The 20,525-nt window shown below is 43.3% G+C and overlaps 1 long non-coding RNA gene across 1 annotated transcript; it reads left to right on the top strand.

The window, feature by feature from the left end:
* Positions 1–543: 543 nt before the first annotated feature.
* LOC143817074 (uncharacterized) lies at positions 544–18,666 on the top strand. The gene is made up of 5 exons (XR_013224062.1): positions 544–668; positions 6,694–6,760; positions 7,515–7,589; positions 9,733–9,772; positions 16,762–18,666. It is a non-coding gene; the product is annotated as an uncharacterized LOC143817074 (long non-coding RNA).
* The last annotated feature ends 1,859 nt before the right edge of the window (positions 18,667–20,525 follow it).

Below are 20,525 nucleotides of genomic sequence, written 5' to 3'. Positions count from 1 at the left end.
TGTATATATCACTTGTATGTTCTGCAGCACTGGTATCTACTATATGTCACCATATGGCGGTAATATCAGCGCGCCACCATAGATGTAATCAGGGTTAGGGCCCCCCAGCCGAACCCCTAGATACACCCCTGGCACCATGTAATATGTGGGCACAAGGCATCGTCCCTATACCCAGGCTGACTAGAGACCATGCTCTACTGAGCAGAGGTGACTTCACCACCATGTGTCAGGTGTCTGCGGTGTGGGGGGCACAGGGGTCTCTGCTCTCTGCCCGGCTCATAAGCTGCAGCTGATGGACAGGACTCAGAGCAGCACATGTGGGCAGGGCAGCTTATAACGCGCTCTGCATAGTCACACACGCATCACCAGTCACCATCATCATCACCCACCATTCCCAAAGCTAAAATGAGTGACCAACCTCTCAAAAGATTGCACTTTATACAATATACATAGTCGGCTCCACATGGCTATATCACTGCCGCATCATGGCCTTATGGGACTTGTAGTCTTAGAAGCTGGATGGTTTGCGGCTCAGCCCGTGTATAAGGACTTCAGCTCCCAGCATACACCGCGCTGGACGGCTTCCTCCTCCCTCTGTTTATGGCGGGGAGTTTACAAAGATCCCGCTTGTGGTGACTGAAGTTTAGCGGAGAAATGAGTGCGAGCAGGTGAGTGCGGGGCGGCGGCGCCCTGTACAGCTGTGTATCGTGTCGTGTGTGTAGCCGCAATAGATAGGTCGCCTATAGCAACCAATCACCGCGCAGCTTTCTCTTCGAATTCTGCTCTTGAACATTGAAAGCTGCTGTGTGATTGGTTGCTATTTGCCACCACAGACATATTTATGTATCAGAATTAGTGTTGTGGTGACTGGTGACACCTAGGGCAATGTGGCGAGTTAGGCTACTTTCACACTAGCGTCATGCACTGCACGTCGATATGCGTCGTTTTACAGAAAAAACGCATCCTGCAAAAGTGCTTGCAGGATGCGTTTTTTCTCCATAGACTTTAATTAGTGACGCATTGCCACACGTCGCATCCGTCGTGTGACGGTTGCGTCGGACCGTCGCCACCAAAAAACGTTGCTTGTAACGTTTTTTTGGTGCGTCGTCTGCAGCATTTCCGACCGCGCACCTCACAATGGGGCGTTGGAAAACTGCATCCGCTGCCCCCGTTGTGCGGCGCTTTCACAGCTAGCGTCGGTGCGTAGCGACGTGCAGTGCACGACGCTAGTGTGAAAGTAGCCTAAGGCTTCTTTCACACTTCAGTTGTTTGGCGTCAGTCTGCTCCGACATTGTGACAGATCCGTCACAATTGTTGAGAAAATGGTTCTAACGGATCCGTTTTTTTGACGGATCAGTTACTTGGGGGTTGTCTGGGAAAAGTATCTACTTTTTGGAGCATGCACAATTGAAAAAGCGGATTGCGGCGACTGATCCGCCAAAATGACGGTCGCGACGGATCCGTCGCCCATAGGCAGCCATTCTATGGAATGGCGGACACGATGGATCCGTCGCGAACCGCCATTTCGGCGCAGACAAAAAACGTTATAATGTCCGTCTATGTCTAGATGACGTCCGCCAAATTTCAATGGATCCGTCACAGTCCGTCGCTAATGCAAGTCTATGGGAAAATAGCGGATCCGCCCAAAAAAAAATGGCGGATCCGCTATTTGATGAAAACGGCGGTTTCAAACTGACGCCAAAAGACTGAAGTGTGAAAGAGGCCTTACACGTCAGACATCATCGTAAAGCCCCTATATGACCTTTGCTTCTGACACACAGCCAAAGTATGCGAGCGTATATATACGGCACAAGACGCCTTCTCCACGCCGTGCAGCCATACTGACAGGCCGCTGCCCATACAAGCCAAGGAGGAGACGTCAGCGGGGCTCTGCCAGCTATTACACTATACAAGGAGAAGACGTCAGCGGGGCTCTGCCAGCTATTACACTATACAAGGAGAAGACGTCAGCGGGGCTCTGCCAGCTATTACACTATACAAGGAGAAGACGTCAGCGGCGCTCTGCCAGCTATTACACTATACAAGGAGAAGACGTCAGCGGCGCTCTGCCAGCTGTTACACCATGCAAGGAGGAGACCTCAGCGGGGCTGCCAGCTATCACACTGTTTTTCGGATCTGCTGCAGTGTGTGACCAATTTGCAGCATGTTCCCCTCTGACGCCTCAGAGCAGGGGTGCACAACCTGTGGCCCACACCGCCCTCTGTTGCCCTCTGCTACGTGGCCCCATCACAATGGTGTAACTTGAAGCTCATGGGCCCTAATGCAAAAGCTCCAATTATTGCAATTCTTGCCATAGTATTGCTCTTCATACAAGTAAAAGGGACTTTTGGGGCCTCCGAGGGCTCGGGTGCGATTGTAACCCCTGCACCTACTGTAGTTACACCCCTGACCCCAGACGTGGATGACTGTGTCAGTAAGATGCTCCCATGTATTTCCCCTGTAAGCCTATGTGCACAGTTTTTTTTGGAGCAGGTCTGCTGTGAGAAATCGCTCAAAAATTCTTTAAAATACTTTTCCTGGTCATTTCTATTGTAAACCCTCTTTACTCTTCATGTGTTCAGTGTTTGAGTGGTTTTTCGGCTTCAGGATTTGAAAAATGCTCAGTGAGAAAACCTAGAGTGCGTGTCGTTCCATGGAATCCGCTCCTGATGGCGTCCGATCCAAACCAGGCAATGTGCAATCAAGGGGCTGAAAAAAAAACAACAAACCGCTTCAGGACAAAAACTGCAGGAAATTAAAAAAAAAAACTCGGCCAAAACCAACCAAAGCAGAATTGATTTCTAAGGCAGATTTCACTAATAAATTTGTCATTTTTGACCCCCATAAAAAAATAAAATCAAAACAACTTTGTGTGAAAATAGCCTAAGGATATGTTCACACTGCAACTTTTTTATGGCTGTCAAAAACATTCATGTTTGTAGATGATGCTTCAGAAAATGTTTCCTGATCCAGTGCTTTTTTTTCTGCCAATGTTTGAGCATTTTTTCTATGTCTTTTTACTGGAGTTTCAGCCATTTTTATGAATAGATTTAAAATAAAAAAAAGGGGTTTGGTACCGTGTTAGCCAGTTGAAAAAAGTGTTCTCAGTGGGAAAAACAAGATAATCTTTAGTTATGATACCTTTTAATGGCTAACAAAATTACAGTAAATGATTGTATAAAGCAAGCTGTCGAGACTTCTTGGGTCCCTTCCTCAGGCATGGTATAACAATGTATCTGAAGAAACACAAATATATGCAGAAAAAAACAGGGCTGTGGAGTCAGTGTCATGGAAATTGAGGAGTCGGAGGTTTGGCTTACCGACTCCACAGTCCTGCGAAAAACAGAGGCATGACATAATAAATGGACGTTTATGCCGGGTGCCCACAATCCAGAACTAGCAGCGCTTTGGATGCAGAGTGTTCACTGTGCAAAAACTGCTGCCGTCTATTGAACGCAGGTAAATCCACATGTGATCACTGAACCGTGCGGATTTACTTTATTCAATACAGTCTATTGATGTAATTTCTCTTGTGGAGACAGAGCGTTTCTGCAAGAAAAATTGACATGCTGCAGTCTGGAAAGACGCGCCACATGTCAGTCTCAGCTGGTGATCTGCATGCGTCTGTGGAGATGGGATTTCTTGAACTCCCATCCACTATGCTGTAACATCTGGCCTCTCCGGGTTTGACGCTGTATAACTACGCAGCAGCTCCAGATCTTGGGCATGCACCCTCAAATAAACAAACTGAGCTCGGAGAATGAATCCTAAATTGGATTAGATTAGTGGAGTGAAGTTTATAGTCCCAATAGCCAAGTAAAGGTGCCTTCACAATAAGCGACGCTGCAGCGATACAGACAACGATGCCGATCGCTGCAGCGTCGCTGTTTAGTCGTGTGGTCGCTGGAGAGCTGTCACACAGACGGCTCTCCAGCGACCAACGATGCCGAAGTCCCCGGGTAACCAGGGTAAACATCGGGTTACTAAGCGCAGGGCCGCGCTTAGTAACCCGATGTTTACCCTGGTTACCAGCGTAAATGTAAAAAAAAAAAACACACATACTCACATTCCGGCGTCCGCTTCCCTGCACTCCTGCATCCTGTGTCAGCGCCGAACATCTCCGGCATCTCCCACAGAGCACAGCGGTGACGTCACCGCTCTGCTTTACGGCCGGCACTTACACAGGATGCAGGAGGAGTGCAGGGAAGCGGACGCCGGGCACCGGAATGTGAGTATGTGTTTTTTTTTTTTTTTACATTTACGCTGGTAACCAGGGTAAACATCGGGTTACTAAGCGCGGCCCTGCGCTTAGTAACTCGATGTTTACCCTGGTTACCAGTGAAGACATCGCTGGATCGGTGTCTTACACACCGATCCAGCGATGTCTACGGGAGATCCAGCGACGAAATAAAGTTCTGGACTTTCTTCTCCGACCAACGATGGCACAGCAGGATCCTGATCGCTGCTGCCTGTCAAACTCAACGATATCGCTAGCCAGGACGCTGCAACGTCACAGATCGCTAGCGATATCGTTTAGTGTGAAGGTACCTTAAGATCAGAGGCCTGGTGCCCTCACTGTCTCTGGAGCAGATTCTTCAGATCTTGTAGTAAGTCATAAATCCTGACAGATTTTGTGGAGGGAGTCAGACTAAGGGTTCGCTCACACTTGCGAATAAATTGGTCAACTACAATCTGATAAAAAAAAAAAAATGGATTTTATTTGGACTAAAGTTATTATATTCTGCTGTGCACCTTGGTGTGTTTTTTCACCTTCAATCAGACTGGGGAATAACATCACGTTTTTTTGTTTGTTTTTACCACGTAAATAAAAAAAAAAAAGAACCTAGACATGTTTGGTGTCTTTGACGTCGTAATGACCTGGAGAATCATAGTAGCAGGTCAGGTTTAGCATTTAGTGAACATTGTAAAAAAAAAAAACAATTCTGGAAATGCAATTTGACCTCACTTTGATTTTTTTTTCCCGTTTTCCAGTACATTATGTGGTTAAAACAAATGGTGTTGTTCAAAAGTACAACTTGTCACGCTAAAAACAAGCCTTCACATGGCCATAAATAAAATACAGTTATGGCTCTGGAAAGGAATGGAGCAAAAAATGAAAATAAAAACATTTAAAATGGTGAAATGGTTTTTATTTTATTTTATTTTTTAGCTTTTCTATTGACTTGTATTGTAAAGCACAGAGCGTCGTCTTAGCAGAAAATTCCAGAAGAATGGACAGATCACTTATCTTTAATAATACTTGGGGTCTTTAGAAGGCCTGAAGGATTTAAAAGAAGCTCAGAAGTCTGAACATATGAACATGGAGTCGTTTTCTCATACAAAGGACCATTCATCTGATCGTTAGGTTGACACTTTTTTCCCCCTTCTTTTCGTTTTCTTAGTACTATTTTTTTTTTTTTTTAGACTGGCATTTGCATATTATATTTTTCATGTCTATTTCTTGAGGGCCCTTTTGTAGTTTTATTTCGGTATCATTTCACTGATTAGTTGTATTTCTTTTTATATGTAATAAATTATTATTATAGCGCCATTTATTCCATGGCACTTTACATGTGAGGAGGGGTATACATAATAAAAAGTACAGTAAAATACAAGTCACGACTGGTACAGGAGGAGAGAGGACCCTGCCCGCGAGGGCTCACAATACAAGGGATGGGTGAGGATTCAGTAGGTGAGGGTAGAGCTGGTCGTGCAGTGGTTTGGTCGATCGGTGGTTACTGCAGGTTGTGGGCTTGTCGGAAGAGGTGGGTCTTCATGTTCCTTTTGAAGGTTTCAATGGTAGGTGAGAGTCTGATATGTTGTGGTAGAGGGTTCCAGAGTAGGGGGGATGTGCAGGAGATAGCTTGTATGTGATTGTGGGAAGAGGAGATAAGAGGGGAGCAGAGAAGGAGATCTTGTGAGGATCGGAGGTTGCGTGTAGGTAAGTACCGGGAGACGAGGTCATAGATGTATGGAGGAGATAGGTTGTGGATGGCTTTGTATGTCATGGTTAGGGTTTTGTACTGGAGTCTCTGGGTAATAGGGAGCCAGTGAAGGGATTGACAGAGGGGAGAGGCCGGGGAATAGCGGGGGGGACAGGTGGATTAGTCGGGCAGCAGAGTTTATAATAGATTGGAGTGGGTGCGAGTGAGGGAAGATTGGTAGATTTACATGTGCCTATAATTGTTTTTACCTGATCTCTCTGTGGGATGTCAGAATTACCAGAGCGCTTGAATCCTTTGATCACTTGGTCTTCTCTGTAGTGACACCTCCTTTATTTTATTAAAATTGCAAAGTTTTGTAAAGCTTTGCAATTACGGTAAACGTTTATTAAAAAATCCTCTCCTTTCTCAAGAACAGAGGGATTTTTAATTCTATAGTTTTGCCTAAGTTCCTGGCTACCTCTGCAGTGTATCAGATGTGACCAGTTTCCTAATTAAGTAGTGTGGAGGCCTGCAAACGCTGCCAGCTATAAAGCTGACCAGATTGCTGGATCCGTCCAGCCGGTGTGCCCCTGCCCTACCATTCTGCAGAGGCATCGAGCAGCGCGCAATACAGACCAGCGGTGCAGCCGTGCCGCTGGTATGAACGGTCAGTATTCAGAAAAGTAGAGGAGCGATGCACTCCTGGAGGAAAAAGATTGGAAAACCGCTTTTCATGCCTGTGATGTTTTTTGTTGCTCCTCTTATGCAGGAAAAATACCTTACAGAAAACACAAGCTGAGCAAAGAGAGATGATGGAGGAGGGTCTGCAGCTACAGGTAAGGCACAGGCAGTGTCTGGTGGGAGAACTGCAGCTGCCCGGACCCTTTCATCTGCATTGTGGGGGTATAAAAAGGCCATGGTTGTCTCCTCGCTCCTAGTCGGCAGTGATTAATTATACCGCTCCTGCATTTATTGTGTTACTGAGCAGCCAGTTTATTAGGGGACATGATACATGTGGCATTAGGCTACATGTAAAGACAGAGGGGCTGATTCGACAAGGCTTATATGTCAGAAAAGTGTCACAAAAGCTTTGAAAAATCACTAAATTTTGCAACTTTGGGCATTTTTCACACCAGTTTAAGGCCACGTTCAGTATTTGGTCAGTATTTATGAGCCAAAATCAAGAGTGGGTGAAAAATTCAGTAGCGGTGCTGTGTTGCTATTATACTTTTCATCTGATTATTGTGCTCCTGATTTTGATGTAAAGTACTGATGTAAGATTCTGAATGTGGCTTTAAGCAGCTCCTTGGACATGGGTGGGAATAATGCCAAACCTCCATTTCTGGGGTAGCACATGGAGGTGCACGACGCTTCTAAAATGTGCAGAATTCGTTAAGTGGCGTCCACCTCTTCACGAATTTGGTCCCTTATAGTCGTATCAACACTGCTGTGCACAACGCTAGTCTTGATGGATCGGCCTCACAATGTGCCACTTTTAAGGACACAAATTTATTTGTGCGTTCAAAAAGAAAAATACTGATAACTGAAATACATCTGGGTTTATGGTGCTCTTCATTTGCATTCTCTCAGCAGGAGCTGGAAACCCTGAGGCAGGTGCGTTCATCTGTCAATGCCTTGAATCATATGACCCTCACGTTACAGAAGGTAGGTCGTGTCTTCTTGTGTCGTTCGATCTGCCCTTAATTTATATGTGGATTCACCATGAATGCATTGCACAGTCACACTAGCCATGTCCCCTGACAGGCTGGTCTGAAACGAAATTACCTGCTGGGTGTCGGGTAGCATTGGTGAACTACATACATTTAGACTCGCTTTCTATTAATTGCTTGTGAAACATAGTGTTGGGAGGTCAAGGCCTCGCTCCAGTCCTTCTCTGATATGGAGGGTGTTACTGTCCTCCATTTGGCTTCAACCAACAATGATGATGAGCAGCATGTCCTCTTAGTAACTGGATGTATAAAAAGGAGATGAAACCCTTGAGTCTCTGGCTCCTTAGATCCCAATAAAGGGGTATGCGGATATGAGAGAATTTCCAGTGTCTGGGAACTGGGTATTTAGGGCACATCTTAGTTGCAGGTACCTAAAGAAAGCGTGTCTGGAGACTTGATGGGACAGTTGATATTGATGTAAGGAAACAAGAGCACCCTGGATATATACCTGTGCCAGTGTCTTGACCCCTAAGTTCAACCAAAATTGAGCATCTTGGGAATGTAGTAATTCGGGAAGAGGACTGTTAAGCCATAGGGAGGAGTTGGCTACTGTGTCCTTGAATTGAAAAATCTCCACAATTGAGCTGCAAGTCTTGTGAATTGGGAAGGAGTGTGTGAGTATTGCTCTGGTGCCTCCATAGACTCTGAAGACTCAAACCGTGTGTAAGGTGGTGGTCAGAATTAGGCAAATAATGATCTGCTATCCAGTGTTGTGGAAAGCGAAGATTGCCAGATGAGAAGTCCTGGAGTGCCACATCGGTCTCATCCCTGGATGTCTGAAGAGTGGTCAGTTTCTTTGTGTCAAAGCCCCATATGAAGGGTGATAAATGGGAGTTGATCATGGCGAAGACCTTCTGTGGGACAATGGAGGCTGAATGTTCCAGAACATATAGGAATTTAGGGAGGACTATCATTCTAATGACATTGGTACTCCCAGCTTCTGACAGGAGGGCACCACATATTCTAATATTCTCCTGCACATATGACAAAAAAGGAGATATAGTTAAATCACTGCGTTGTATAGGATTTCTTCCTATTATTATTATTTATTGTTATAGCACCATTTATTCCATGGCGCTTTACATGTGAGGAGGGGTATACATAATAAAGAACAAGTACAATAATCTTGAACAATACAAGTCACAACTGGTGCAGGAGGAGAGAGGACCCTGCCCGCGAGGGTTCACAATCTACAAGGGATGGGTGAGGATACAGTAGGCGAGGATCGAGCTGGTCGTGCAGTGGTTTGGTCGATTGGTGGTTACTGCAAGTTGTAGGTTTGTCGGAAGAGGTGGGTCTTCAGGTTCCTTTTGAAGGTTTCGATGGTAGGTGAGACTCTGATATGTTGTGGTAGAGCGTTCAAGTAGGGGTGATGTGTATACCTAGATGTTTACAGTGGGATACTCTCTGTAACCTGCAGAATTCATCCCTTACTTTCGACTTGCCTACTTTGGCCTTGAAGCAGCATGGTACCTAGTAGTAGCACATCTTTACTAGGTGACCAGACTACCTGACGCATATGATGGTTTTGCTGTTACCATTCATTTCTTAAAATTATTAGCGCTATGGAGCACCCTTTATTTTTCTCTTATTCGGTCTGTCATAAGGTTGTCAGATGAAAAAAGTGGTGAAAGGTCCTCTTTAATCTATAAGACCACTTTCCTCTCTGGCCAAGAGATCAGAATCCCTAACAGAACACCCTTCTCTTGACTTGTGACCAATGATTATTTCCTTCAATGACCACTAGAGGGCGCACTAACCAGTCATTAGAGACAATCTGACTAATGTGACTGACCACTACAATCAAAGCCAAAATCCCATATGAGCTCAGATAATATAAAACATAGACTTGAGTAGCTATTTTTCTAGCAATCGTCAATCTATAAATAATAAGATCATTGGTTGGTGCTCTGTTATTACAATCATTGTCTGATTCCTTGTGCTGAATACAGGAGAGATCATGCCCGGCTGTACCTGCAATCCGCATGGGTAATGCACGCTCTTAGGTCATCACTTGTGGGAGTTACACTTAGAGTAATGTGTATATTATTAATTTTATTTTTTTTTTAACGTTACAGACCCTGGAATCCGTTGCTAAAAACAGTGAAGACATGAAAAGTAAGTATTTTGCTTTTATTCAGAAAAAAAGGTTCAATGACCAAAATGAGAAAGGTGTATATAATCTCATATGTACAACGGATAAATCTTCCTGCCTGGAATCAGCATGTTTGAAGCCAGAGCTGATTTTCTGCATAAGGCGGGGTTCACATTACGTTAGTGGCATCCATTAGACGGACTACGTTACACAGCGGCATAGCGCGGTGTAACGTAGTCTGTTTAACGCCGCCATTGACTCCAATGACGGACGTATCACTAGCGCACGCCCACAATGGGTGTGCGCTAGGGATGTGCCGTCATTGAGTGACGGACCCTGAGACGCGGGCTGCAGCGTTCCCGGATCCGTCACTGCTAGCGCAGATAGAGTTAGCAGATGCTCTATCTGCGCTAGTGTGCTGCCATACCGGCACTTACGTTTACTGCAGCCCGTTACCGTATGTGTTGAACGGGCTGCTGTAAACGTAATGTGAACCTAGCCTAATACAAACCTCAACATTGAAATTGCAACACAAAGAAGGAAAAGTCATGGAAGTAGGTGGATCACAGGATGGACCGACATGGCAATGATATAAAATAGAAAACAGCATTTTCCAAACCTTGATTTATTCAGTATGGAGTATTATCGCTTCATCAGAAATGCCCGCACTTATATTGTGTTGTTAGCGGACGCACGCCTGACAATCCCTGTGAAGGGATCCTCTCAAAATCCTGAAAAAAAGCCTAATTACCAGACCAAGACATGGACTAAACAGTGGGTCTACTTACCCCCAATCATCTCTGACACAGTCAGAAGACTTCCCGGCAAGTTGTTACCTGATATGAAGATGGGAAAGATGCCTAAAGGCCCAGAGCGTGAGGCACAAGATGGCGCTGATATATATGCAGCAGGAAGGACAAGCCGCGCTGGGGACCAACAGAGTGAAGCTGCAGCCAGGCTTGAAAGGTTTGCCAGAGCAGGGAGGGAAGGGGCAGTAGGGAGGGAAGGGGCGGTAGAGAGGCAAGAAGAGGGACATATCCAGACCCAAACCCCTTCTCCCTGTTACTGGATTTTGACCAGCCTGAGCCTAAATCAGTGGACAAGCTCCGTAAGAAAAGCCAGGAAACTTGTGATGATTCCCCTATAAACGGCCAAACAGATGGAAAACACACACTTAAAGGGATTTTCCTATCTCCAAGATCCTATCTCAATATATAGTAGATACAATAATATTAGCAAATACCTCCAATTAGAAATGTAGTATAGTTCTTCTGTTTTGTTATCTCTTTCCTCATGTGCAGGCATTGCAAGACCTTAGGTATTCATGGTTACGACCACTCATATAGTGACAGCTAGATGCTAGAAGTCGTAACCATGGATACATAAGGTTCTGCAATGCCTGCACATGAGGAAAGAGACATAGTGAAACAGAAGAATTACACTATATTACTAATAAGATAAGAATATCTGCCCCAAAGTCTTTGATCATTCCCTGCTTTTGGTGGAGCCTCTTGACCATGGGGGCTAAACAAATCGGTCTTGGAGGTTTCACCCCTTCTGGTTGAATATTCTGCCTCTTGACAGTGGTATTCCTTATTTATTGAAAGTTTCTTGAAGTTAAATGGGAATTGGCCTCGCTGCCTATGATTTGGAAGGCTATGAAGACTGCGTCAACTGAAACACTTAATTACGATGGCATACAATGAGCGTGTCTTTATAAGGCAGACATTTTATGAAGCAGGAGAAAGGGCTGGGCATATGCTGGCTATGATTGTTAAGGTGCAACAGAAAATGCTGTATGTTACTCCAACATCATACTGGGAGCAGGGAAGGGGATTAGTGGTGCCTCATCGGAATCCAGATGAACACAGGTGCCAGTACAAGTGGCTGGATACCACTCATTAGCAATAGCAAAGGAAGGAAAAAAACTTCCAGCACCAGGCGTCTCTTCATTAAAATCTTCAATATTTTATTTTCATGTCAAGAATAAAACATCATCTGGCGACGTAGCCCCTAAACGCCTGACGCGTTCTTAATTATAGGCATACAAATAATACATAAACACATCCTTATATACCTATTCTATTAAGTGAAACCTTGTTACAGTACTGAGAGAGTAGAGATACCTTTTACAAACTTGTTTTCTGTGGACAAAGAGGCTACAATCTATGTAGGCGTCATGATTTTTTGGTAGGCTGTCTCAGATTTGAATTTGTAATGAAGGTGAATTAATCATGTCAAGTAACAGGTGTACATGGTTTCGCTTAGTAGAATAGGTATATAAGGATGTACATAGACTGTGACCATCCCCTTCGGGTACAGTTGTTATGACCGAACAAACATTCATGCCTTTGTACCTAAACCACTTGGAATCTACAGCTCTGGCAAAAATTAAGAGACCACCACATCAAAACCCTGTCATGGGCAGCCCAATCTCCAGACCTGATCCCCATTGCAAATCTCTGGAATATAATCCAAGAGGATAATGGATAGTCACAAGCCATCAAACAAAGAAGAACTGCTTACATTTTTGCACCAGAAGCAGTGTGAAAGGCTGGTGGAAAGCATGCCAAGACGCATGAAAGCTGTGATTAAAAATCATGGTTATTCCACACAATATTAATTTCTGAACTCTTCCTGAGTTAAAACATTAGTATTGTTGTTTCTAAATGATTATGAACTTGTTTTCTTTGCATTATTTGAGGTCTGAAAACTGGGTTTTTTTAAATTTTATTTTGACCATTTCTCCTTTTCAGAAAAAAAATACAAAATGTATTGCTTGGAACTTCGGAGACATGTTGTCAGAAGTTTATAGAATAAAAGAACAATTTACATTTTACTCAAATATATACCTACTAGCTGAAGAGCTCGGCGTTGCCTGGGCATAGTAAATATCTGTGGTTTGTTATAGCACCTCACTTCTCTTATTTTGCCATCACGCCTCTCATTTTCCCCCCTCACATCTTTCATTTTCCCCCTCACTCCTCTCATTCCCCCCTCTCATTCCCCCCTCTCATTCCCCCTAATACTTGTCTTTTCGACCTCACATCTGTCATTTTCTGATCACTCCACTCTTTTCCCTCACTCCTCTCATTTTGCACTCACATCTTTTCATCTCACACCTCTCATTTTCCCCTGACACCTCTCATTTTCCCCTCAGTATATACATGTTTGTCATCTCCCTTATATATAGTATACACCTGTATGTCACCTCCTGTATATAGTATATACCTGTATGTCATCTCCCCTGTAAATAGTATATACCTGCTGTATGTCATCTCCTCCTGTATATTGTATATACACCTATGTGTCATCTCCTCTGTATACCTGTGTCATCTCCTCTTTTATATAGTATATACCTGTATGTCATCTCCTCCTGTATATAGTGTATACGTGTGTCATCTCCTGTATATAGTATATACCTGTATGTCATTTCCTCCTGTATATAGTATATACCTGTAAGTCATCTCCCCTGTATATAGTATATACCTGCTGTATGTCATCTCCTCCTCTATATACCTATGTATCATCTCTTTTATATAGTATATACCTGTATGTCATCTCCTGTATATAGTGTATACGTGTGTCATCTCCTGTATATAGTATATACCTGTATTTCATCTCCTCCTGTATATAGTATATACAGTGGGGCAAAAAAGTATTTAGTCATTCAGCAATAGAGCAAGTTCCACCACTTAAAAAGATGAGAGGCGTCTGTAATTTACATCGTAGGTAGACCTCAACTATGGGAGACAAACTGAGAAAAAAAAATCCAGAAAATCATTGTCTGTTTTTTTATCATTTTATTTGCATTTTATGGTGGAAAATAAGTATTTGGTCAGAAACAAAATTTCATCTCAATACTTTGTAATATATCCTTTGTTGGCAATGACAGAGGTCAAACGTTTTCTGTAAGTCTTCACAAGGTTGCCACACACTGTTGTTGGTACGTTGGCCCATTCCTCCATGCAGATCTCCTCTAGAGCAGTGATGTTTTTGGCTTTTCGCTTGGCAACACGGACTTTCAACTCCCTCCAAAGGTTTTCTATAGGGTTGAGATCTGGAGACTGGCTAGGCCACTCCAGGACCTTGAAATGCTTCTTACGAAGCCACTCCTTCGTTGCCCTGGCGGTGTGCTTTGGATCATTGTCATGTTGAAAGACCCAGCCATGTTTCAACTTCAATGCCCTTGCTGATGGAAGGAGGTTTGCACTCAAAATCTTACGATACATGGCCCCATTCATTCTTTCATGTACCCGGATCAGTCGTCCTGGCCCCTTTGCAGAGAAACAGCCCCAAAGCATGATGTTTCCACCACCATGCTTTACAGTAGGTATGGTGTTTGATGGATGCAACTCAGTATTCTTTTTCCTCCAAACACGACAAGTTGTGTTTCTACCAAACAGTTCCAGTTTGGTTTCATCAGACCATAGGACATTCTCCCAAAACTCCTCTGGATCATCCAAATGCTCTCTAGCGAACTTCAGACGGGCCCGGACATGTACTGGCTTAAGCAGTGCGACACGTCTGGCACTGCAGGATCTGAGTCCATGGTGGCGTAGTGTGTTACTTATGGTAGGCCTTGTTACATTGGTCCCAGCTCTCTGCAGTTCATTCAAGAGGTCCCCCCGCGTGGTTCTGGGATTTTTGCTCACCGTTCTTGTGATCATTCTGACCCCACGGGGTGGGATTTTGCGTGGAGCCACAGATCGAGGGAGATTATCAGTGGTCTTGAATGTCTTCCATTTTCTAATTATTGCTCCCACTGTTGATTTCTTCACTCCAAGCTGGTTGGCTATTGCAGATTCAGTCTTCCCAGCCTGGTGCAGGGCTACAATTTTGTTTCTGGTGTCCTTTGACAGCTCTTTGGTCTTCACCATAGTGGAGTTTGGAGTCAGACTGTTTGAGGGTGTGCACAGGTGTCTTTTTATACTGATAACAAGTTTAAACAGGTGCCATTACTACAGGTAATGAGTGGAGGAAAGAGGAGACTCTTAAAGAAGAAGTTACAGGTCTGTGAGAGCCAGAAATCTTGATTGTTTGTTTCTGACCAAATACTTATTTTCCACCATAAAATGCAAATAAAATGATAAAAAAACAGACAATGTGATTTTCTGGATTTTTTTTTCTCAGTTTGTCTCCCATAGTTGAGGTCTACCTATGATGTAAATTACAGACGCCTCTCATCTTTTTAAGTGGTGGAACTTGCTCTATTGCTGAATGACTAAATACTTTTTTGCCCCACTGTACCTGTATGTCCTCTCCTCATGTATATAGTGTATATGTGTCATCTCCTCCTGTATATAGTATATACCTGTATGTCATCTCCTGTATATAGTATATACCTGTGTGTCATCTGCTCCTGTATATAGTATATACCTGCTGTATGTCATGTCCTCCTCTATATACCTATGTATCATCTTCTCTTTTATATAGTATATACCTGTATGTCATCTCCTCCTGTATATAGTATATATGTGTGTGTGTGTGTGTGTGTGTGTGTGTGTGTGTCACCACCTGTATTAGACCTCGTTCACACGTTATTTGCTCAGTATTTTTACCTCAGTATTTGTAAGCTAAATTGGCAGCCTGATAAATCCCCAGCCAACAGGAAGCCCTCCCCCCTGGCAGTATATATTAGCTCACACATACACATAATAGACAGGTCATGTGACTGACAGCTGTCGTATTTCCTATATGGTACATTTGTTGCTCTTGTAGTTTGTCTGCTTATTAATCAGATTTTTATTTTTGAAGGATAATACCAGACTTGTGTGTGTTTTAGGGCGAGTTTCATGTGTCAAGTTGTGCGTGTTGAGTTGCTTGTGGCGACATGCATGTAGCGACTTTTGTGAGCTGAGTTTTGTGTGGCGACATGCGTGTAGCAACTTTTTGTGTGTCGAGTTGCATGTGACAGGTTAGTGTAGCAAGTTGTGTGCAGCAAGTTTTGCGCATGGCGAGTTTTGCGCATGCCGAGTTTTGTGTGGTGCGTTTTGAGTATGTGCAAGTTTTGTATGAGGCAACTTTTGCATGTGGCAATTTTTCCACGTGTGCAAGTTTTGCGAGTTTTCCATGAGGTGAGTTTTGCACATGTGGCGAGTTTTGTGTGAGCCTAGTTTTGCATGTGGCGAATTTTGCGCGTGGCGAGTTTTGAGCGGTGACTTTTGTTTCGACTTTTATGTGGCGAGGTTGGTGTATGTGTGGTGAAATGTGTGCTGAGGGTGATATGTGTTCAAGCACGTGGTAGTGTGTGGCGCATTTTGTGTGTGTTCATATACCCGTGGTGGTGTGGTGAGTATCCCATGTCGGGGCCCACCTTAACAACTGTACGGTATATTCTCTTTGGCGCCATCGCTCTCACTCTTTAAGTCCCCCTTGTTCACATCTGGCAGCTGTCAATTTGCCTCCAACACTTTTCCTTTCACTTTTTTTGTGTAGATAGGGGCAAAATTGTTATGTGAATTAGAAAGCACGGGGTTAAAATTTAGTCTCACAGCATAGCCTATGACGCTCTCGGGGTCCAGACGTGTGACTGTGCAAAATTTTGTGGCTGTAGCTGCGACGGTGCAGATGCCAATCCCAATCCCGGACATACACACACACACACACACACACACACACACACACACACACACACACACACACACACACACACACACACACACACACACACACACACACACACACACACACACACACACACACACGTTCAGCTTTATATATTAGATAAAGATAAAAATCAGATAAACTGAACATTTTGCAGTGGTCTTTTAGTTTTTGCCAGAGCTGTACAGCACAGCTTTTCAGCATATTATTGTCACCGAGGACATGTATTGGCATCAGCGCAGCGTATTTACTGTAATAGGATGTAACTTGGTGACAATCTGCCGCCGACAGCTGCTTTATGAACAGGCCGGTCCTTATAAGTAGAATCTGGGGTATACAGGCACGTGTCTGATAAAGCCTTGTCAATTATTGGTCACTCATCCAAGTTTCTTTTTTGTATTTACAGACTTAAATGAAGGCTGGGAGATATTCTTTGGACAAAAATAAATATGAAATAATTTCTGATATACTACACGTCATTGGAAAATTTTAATTAATATTTGTATAAACTTCACATTATGATGTCTAAAATAAGGGGTGCTACATAGACACTGCTTATCTCCTATTTGCAATTGCATTGCTTCTCTTGGGCTAATAACTGGGTCACTGACCATGTAGTTTCATGAAAACTAAGGGTTTATATATGATGAATTAACAAAGACACAAAACTGTATGAAATGATAATGCCTTAGGTGCTGCAGACCTGCTATAAAAAAGTATGGATAAGGCTAGTTTCGCAAGTACGTTTTTCACAGTCTTGGCACAGAGGATGATGCAAGGAGCGGTCGTGGGTCTCCTGACCCAAATTCAGCAGCCTCATATCTACCTATGAAGCTGTTGAGTTCTTGTAAGAAGACAATTCTCGGACCGTGGCAAATGGCCTAAGGGTGTTTCATATGAAAAGGTGGTAGACAAGAAAGAGGTTCTCTAAAAGCTTGGGTGTATAGTTCATGGGATAATGTACTCCTATAATAAACGAGACGTCACCTCAGAGTTTTATGACCTCTTCTACATATCTTGCAGTCTCATGGTTTAATATGGTCGTCAAATTCCTTTGTGACTTCAGTATATCAATATACGTACAAGTCACGGTGCAATATATTGGCCTATATGTAATCCTTGAAGTAATACCAGGCCATATAATGCTTGTTCGGACTAGGACAACAGCCCCAAACATGCAGCCAATGTGATTAAGAACGATCTTCAGCTTAAAGGAGAACAAAAGGAGTCCTGAAAGTGATGATATGGCCCACAGAGTCCTGATCTCCACATCATTCAGTCTATTTGAGACGGAAGAATTTGTGCAAGCCTACATCCGCAGAAGATATGTGGTTAGTTCTCCAAGATGTTTGAAACCACTTTACTGTTGCGCTCCTTCAAAAACTTTGTGCAAGTGTAGATTAATTAATGCTTGCCACTGAGAAAAATTAAAATCCATAAACATGTCTCCAAAGAGGTGTCAAATCACACTACTCACATTGAACATATGGAATTAGTTATAACTGATGAAATGAGAAAGAGCTGACACTTCAGCCTCCATTGAAGTAGGGACCTCCTGCAGTAACAAGGTAATTACAATAGGAGATCTGCTCTGAGAGCCAGACACTAAGCTTGAGATTCATGTATTCAGAGGCAGAGCAGTACTCTTCCAAAACAAGAACTTCCTTTGTTCAAAGCACTGATCATAGAACTTTTGGAGCCATTGGTTAGTGATGAATATTTGGGTTTGCATTCATTCCAATATTTATGGGAGATATGATTGGCATGATAGTGAAGGGATGAACATAATGCATTCACTCACCTCACCATAAGGTCATTCTATCCCCGATGGATGATGCTATTCATTCCATGTTTCATCCCTATAGAAAGGTGAAATCGTGACAGGAAACATTACAATATCTACCGCCTAGGACCTCCAGAGGCGAAGATATTCTGAAAGTTGGGGATCTCATAATCTTTTAAAGACCTAGCATATCCCCTACCAGCCCACATATGAGCTCACGAAGGGGGAGGTATTTGGGTCTAACCTTTATCTGATATGAACAAAACCCAAACTCTGATTCTCGTCAGTCCTGGAAGGTATAGCTTGCTGTACTTCTGTCCGTTTCCCTAAGGAATACCTCCCTCTGCTAAGCTCCGAGCCATTTCTTTGACACAGGTTTAGTACTTTTCTTTTTTTTCTTTTATTGTATGTAATTGTATACACAGTATTTTGTTCCCATTTTGTAACATCTTTGTATATATTTTTTTCCATATTTAAAATTTGTACTGAAATTTTTAAATAAAAAACAAAATTAAACTATAAATGTCTAACGAATTTAACAGAATGTGCTTCAGTGAGTAAAATTAAAAATATCCAAAATGTTCCAGAATAATTTACAGTAGACATGTAGGAGGGAGATAAATGTGGAGGGAGAAAAGTGGTTAAAGAACAAGGAGAAAAGGCAGGGAAGGGAGAGTCCTAGTTAAAAGGTTTGGACTTGAGGACCCAGCATCACTGCAGAATGAATGGTATGGATGATGTAAGAGGATAATTAAAAATAAAATGAGTAATGAAAGAGAAGACGGACATGGGAAAAATGCAAGGGACGGTGGTCTGCCTATCTTTCCGGATTAAATGTATAAAACTTAATAGCTCTGCTCCTATTGCTCTGTAAACTGCACCCTGAAGCAATACACTACCTGTAACGGGTGCCAAATTGGCCTGTATAAACGATTGGTGGTGGCAGCTAGAAGTTCTTTCTTTCCCTTTTTTTTTTTTTTTATATTGTGGAGTTGACAGTGAGTGTGTGTGTTTGTGTGCATTTTATATATATTTTCTATGCTTTGGAATCAGAGGTCTATATACCACATGGTCACTGTCGGTTCCCCAATAACTGGCCTAGAAGTGGAAGCCGCCGCGGCCTCATCCAGCACTCGTCAGTCAACTGTGTAATTGTCCTGACGATTGGAGGCAGCAGAGCAGCGTCTCCTTGACAATGCTGTTATTGAAGACAAAGGTTGGTCACCCCAAATACTGATTTCGATTTTCCTTTTTTGTTCAATCACGTTGCAATTTGTTAATTGATAGAAATAAACTATTAACATTTCTATTTTTGAAAGCATCCTTACTTCGCAATGTTTTTTTCCACACTTGCCTAAAACTTTTGCAGAGTGCTGTATAATGGATCGATTCCTAGCAGCATTGATTTACATAGTTGGTTTTTTTTTTTGTTTTTTTTTTTTAATTGTAGCATAATCTTATGCATGCTGTATGAAAGACATTGTGCATCTACAGACTGATACCCTCTGCTCTGGTTTATAAACCAATGTTGTGTTTTAAGTCTCCTTAGGCTGCTTTTACACTTGCCGTTTTTGCGGCCCCAATAGATTTCTATGGGGTCGCAAAAGCAGCCCGCAAAAATACATCATAGTGCCGCATCCCGTATAGCCGTGAGGGCTGTATATACGGCCGTGAAAAAATATCGAGCTTGCTCGATATTTTTCACGGCTCATGGACACGGCCTCCATTTAAAACAATGGTACTGCAAAAACAACGGTAGCTTGTTTTTGTGGTACACCGTAGTTGCAGATCACAGTTTTTTTCCCCTGCAATTTGTAACTACAGAGAAAAACGGCGATCCGAGAAGGCTATTTGCGGCCCCTTTTGTCGGAGACCGCAAAAAAATGACAATACGGCCCATAACAACAGGCCGCAAAAAACCCGGCACGTGTAAAAGTAGCCTTAAAGGGTAGAGCATTGAATTACAGTGTAGCTACCTAGAGATGTCTCTGGACATACTTGTCTAGCTTTTTTGTCTCACCTGGTGAGTAGTGAGGTGGATATGTAGCGCCCCCACTGCCGCAGGGCCGAGGGGTACCCGGTACCGGGCCTCTGAGTCTCTGCTCTGGGGTTGTCACGGTGGCTAGGCCCGGTCCGTGACCCTGCCGAGGGGCGTACAGTGATACCGTATATACTCGAGTATAAGCCGACCTGAGTATAAGCCGACCCCCCTAATTTTGCCACAAAAAACTGGGAAAACTTATTGACTCGAGTATAAGCCTAGGGTGGAAAATGCAGCAGCTACCGGTGAATTTCAAAAATAAAAATAGATGCTCCATACCGTTCATTATGGCCCCATAGCTGTGCCATATAGTGCTCTGCACCGTTCATAATTGCCCCATAGCTGT

This window comes from Ranitomeya variabilis, chromosome 3 (assembly GCF_051348905.1).
Source record: "Ranitomeya variabilis isolate aRanVar5 chromosome 3, aRanVar5.hap1, whole genome shotgun sequence".
NCBI classification, from domain to species: domain Eukaryota; kingdom Metazoa; phylum Chordata; class Amphibia; order Anura; family Dendrobatidae; genus Ranitomeya; species Ranitomeya variabilis.
Note: the sequence above shows the minus strand (reverse complement) of the source record. Positions and strands in the feature narration are given on the sequence as shown.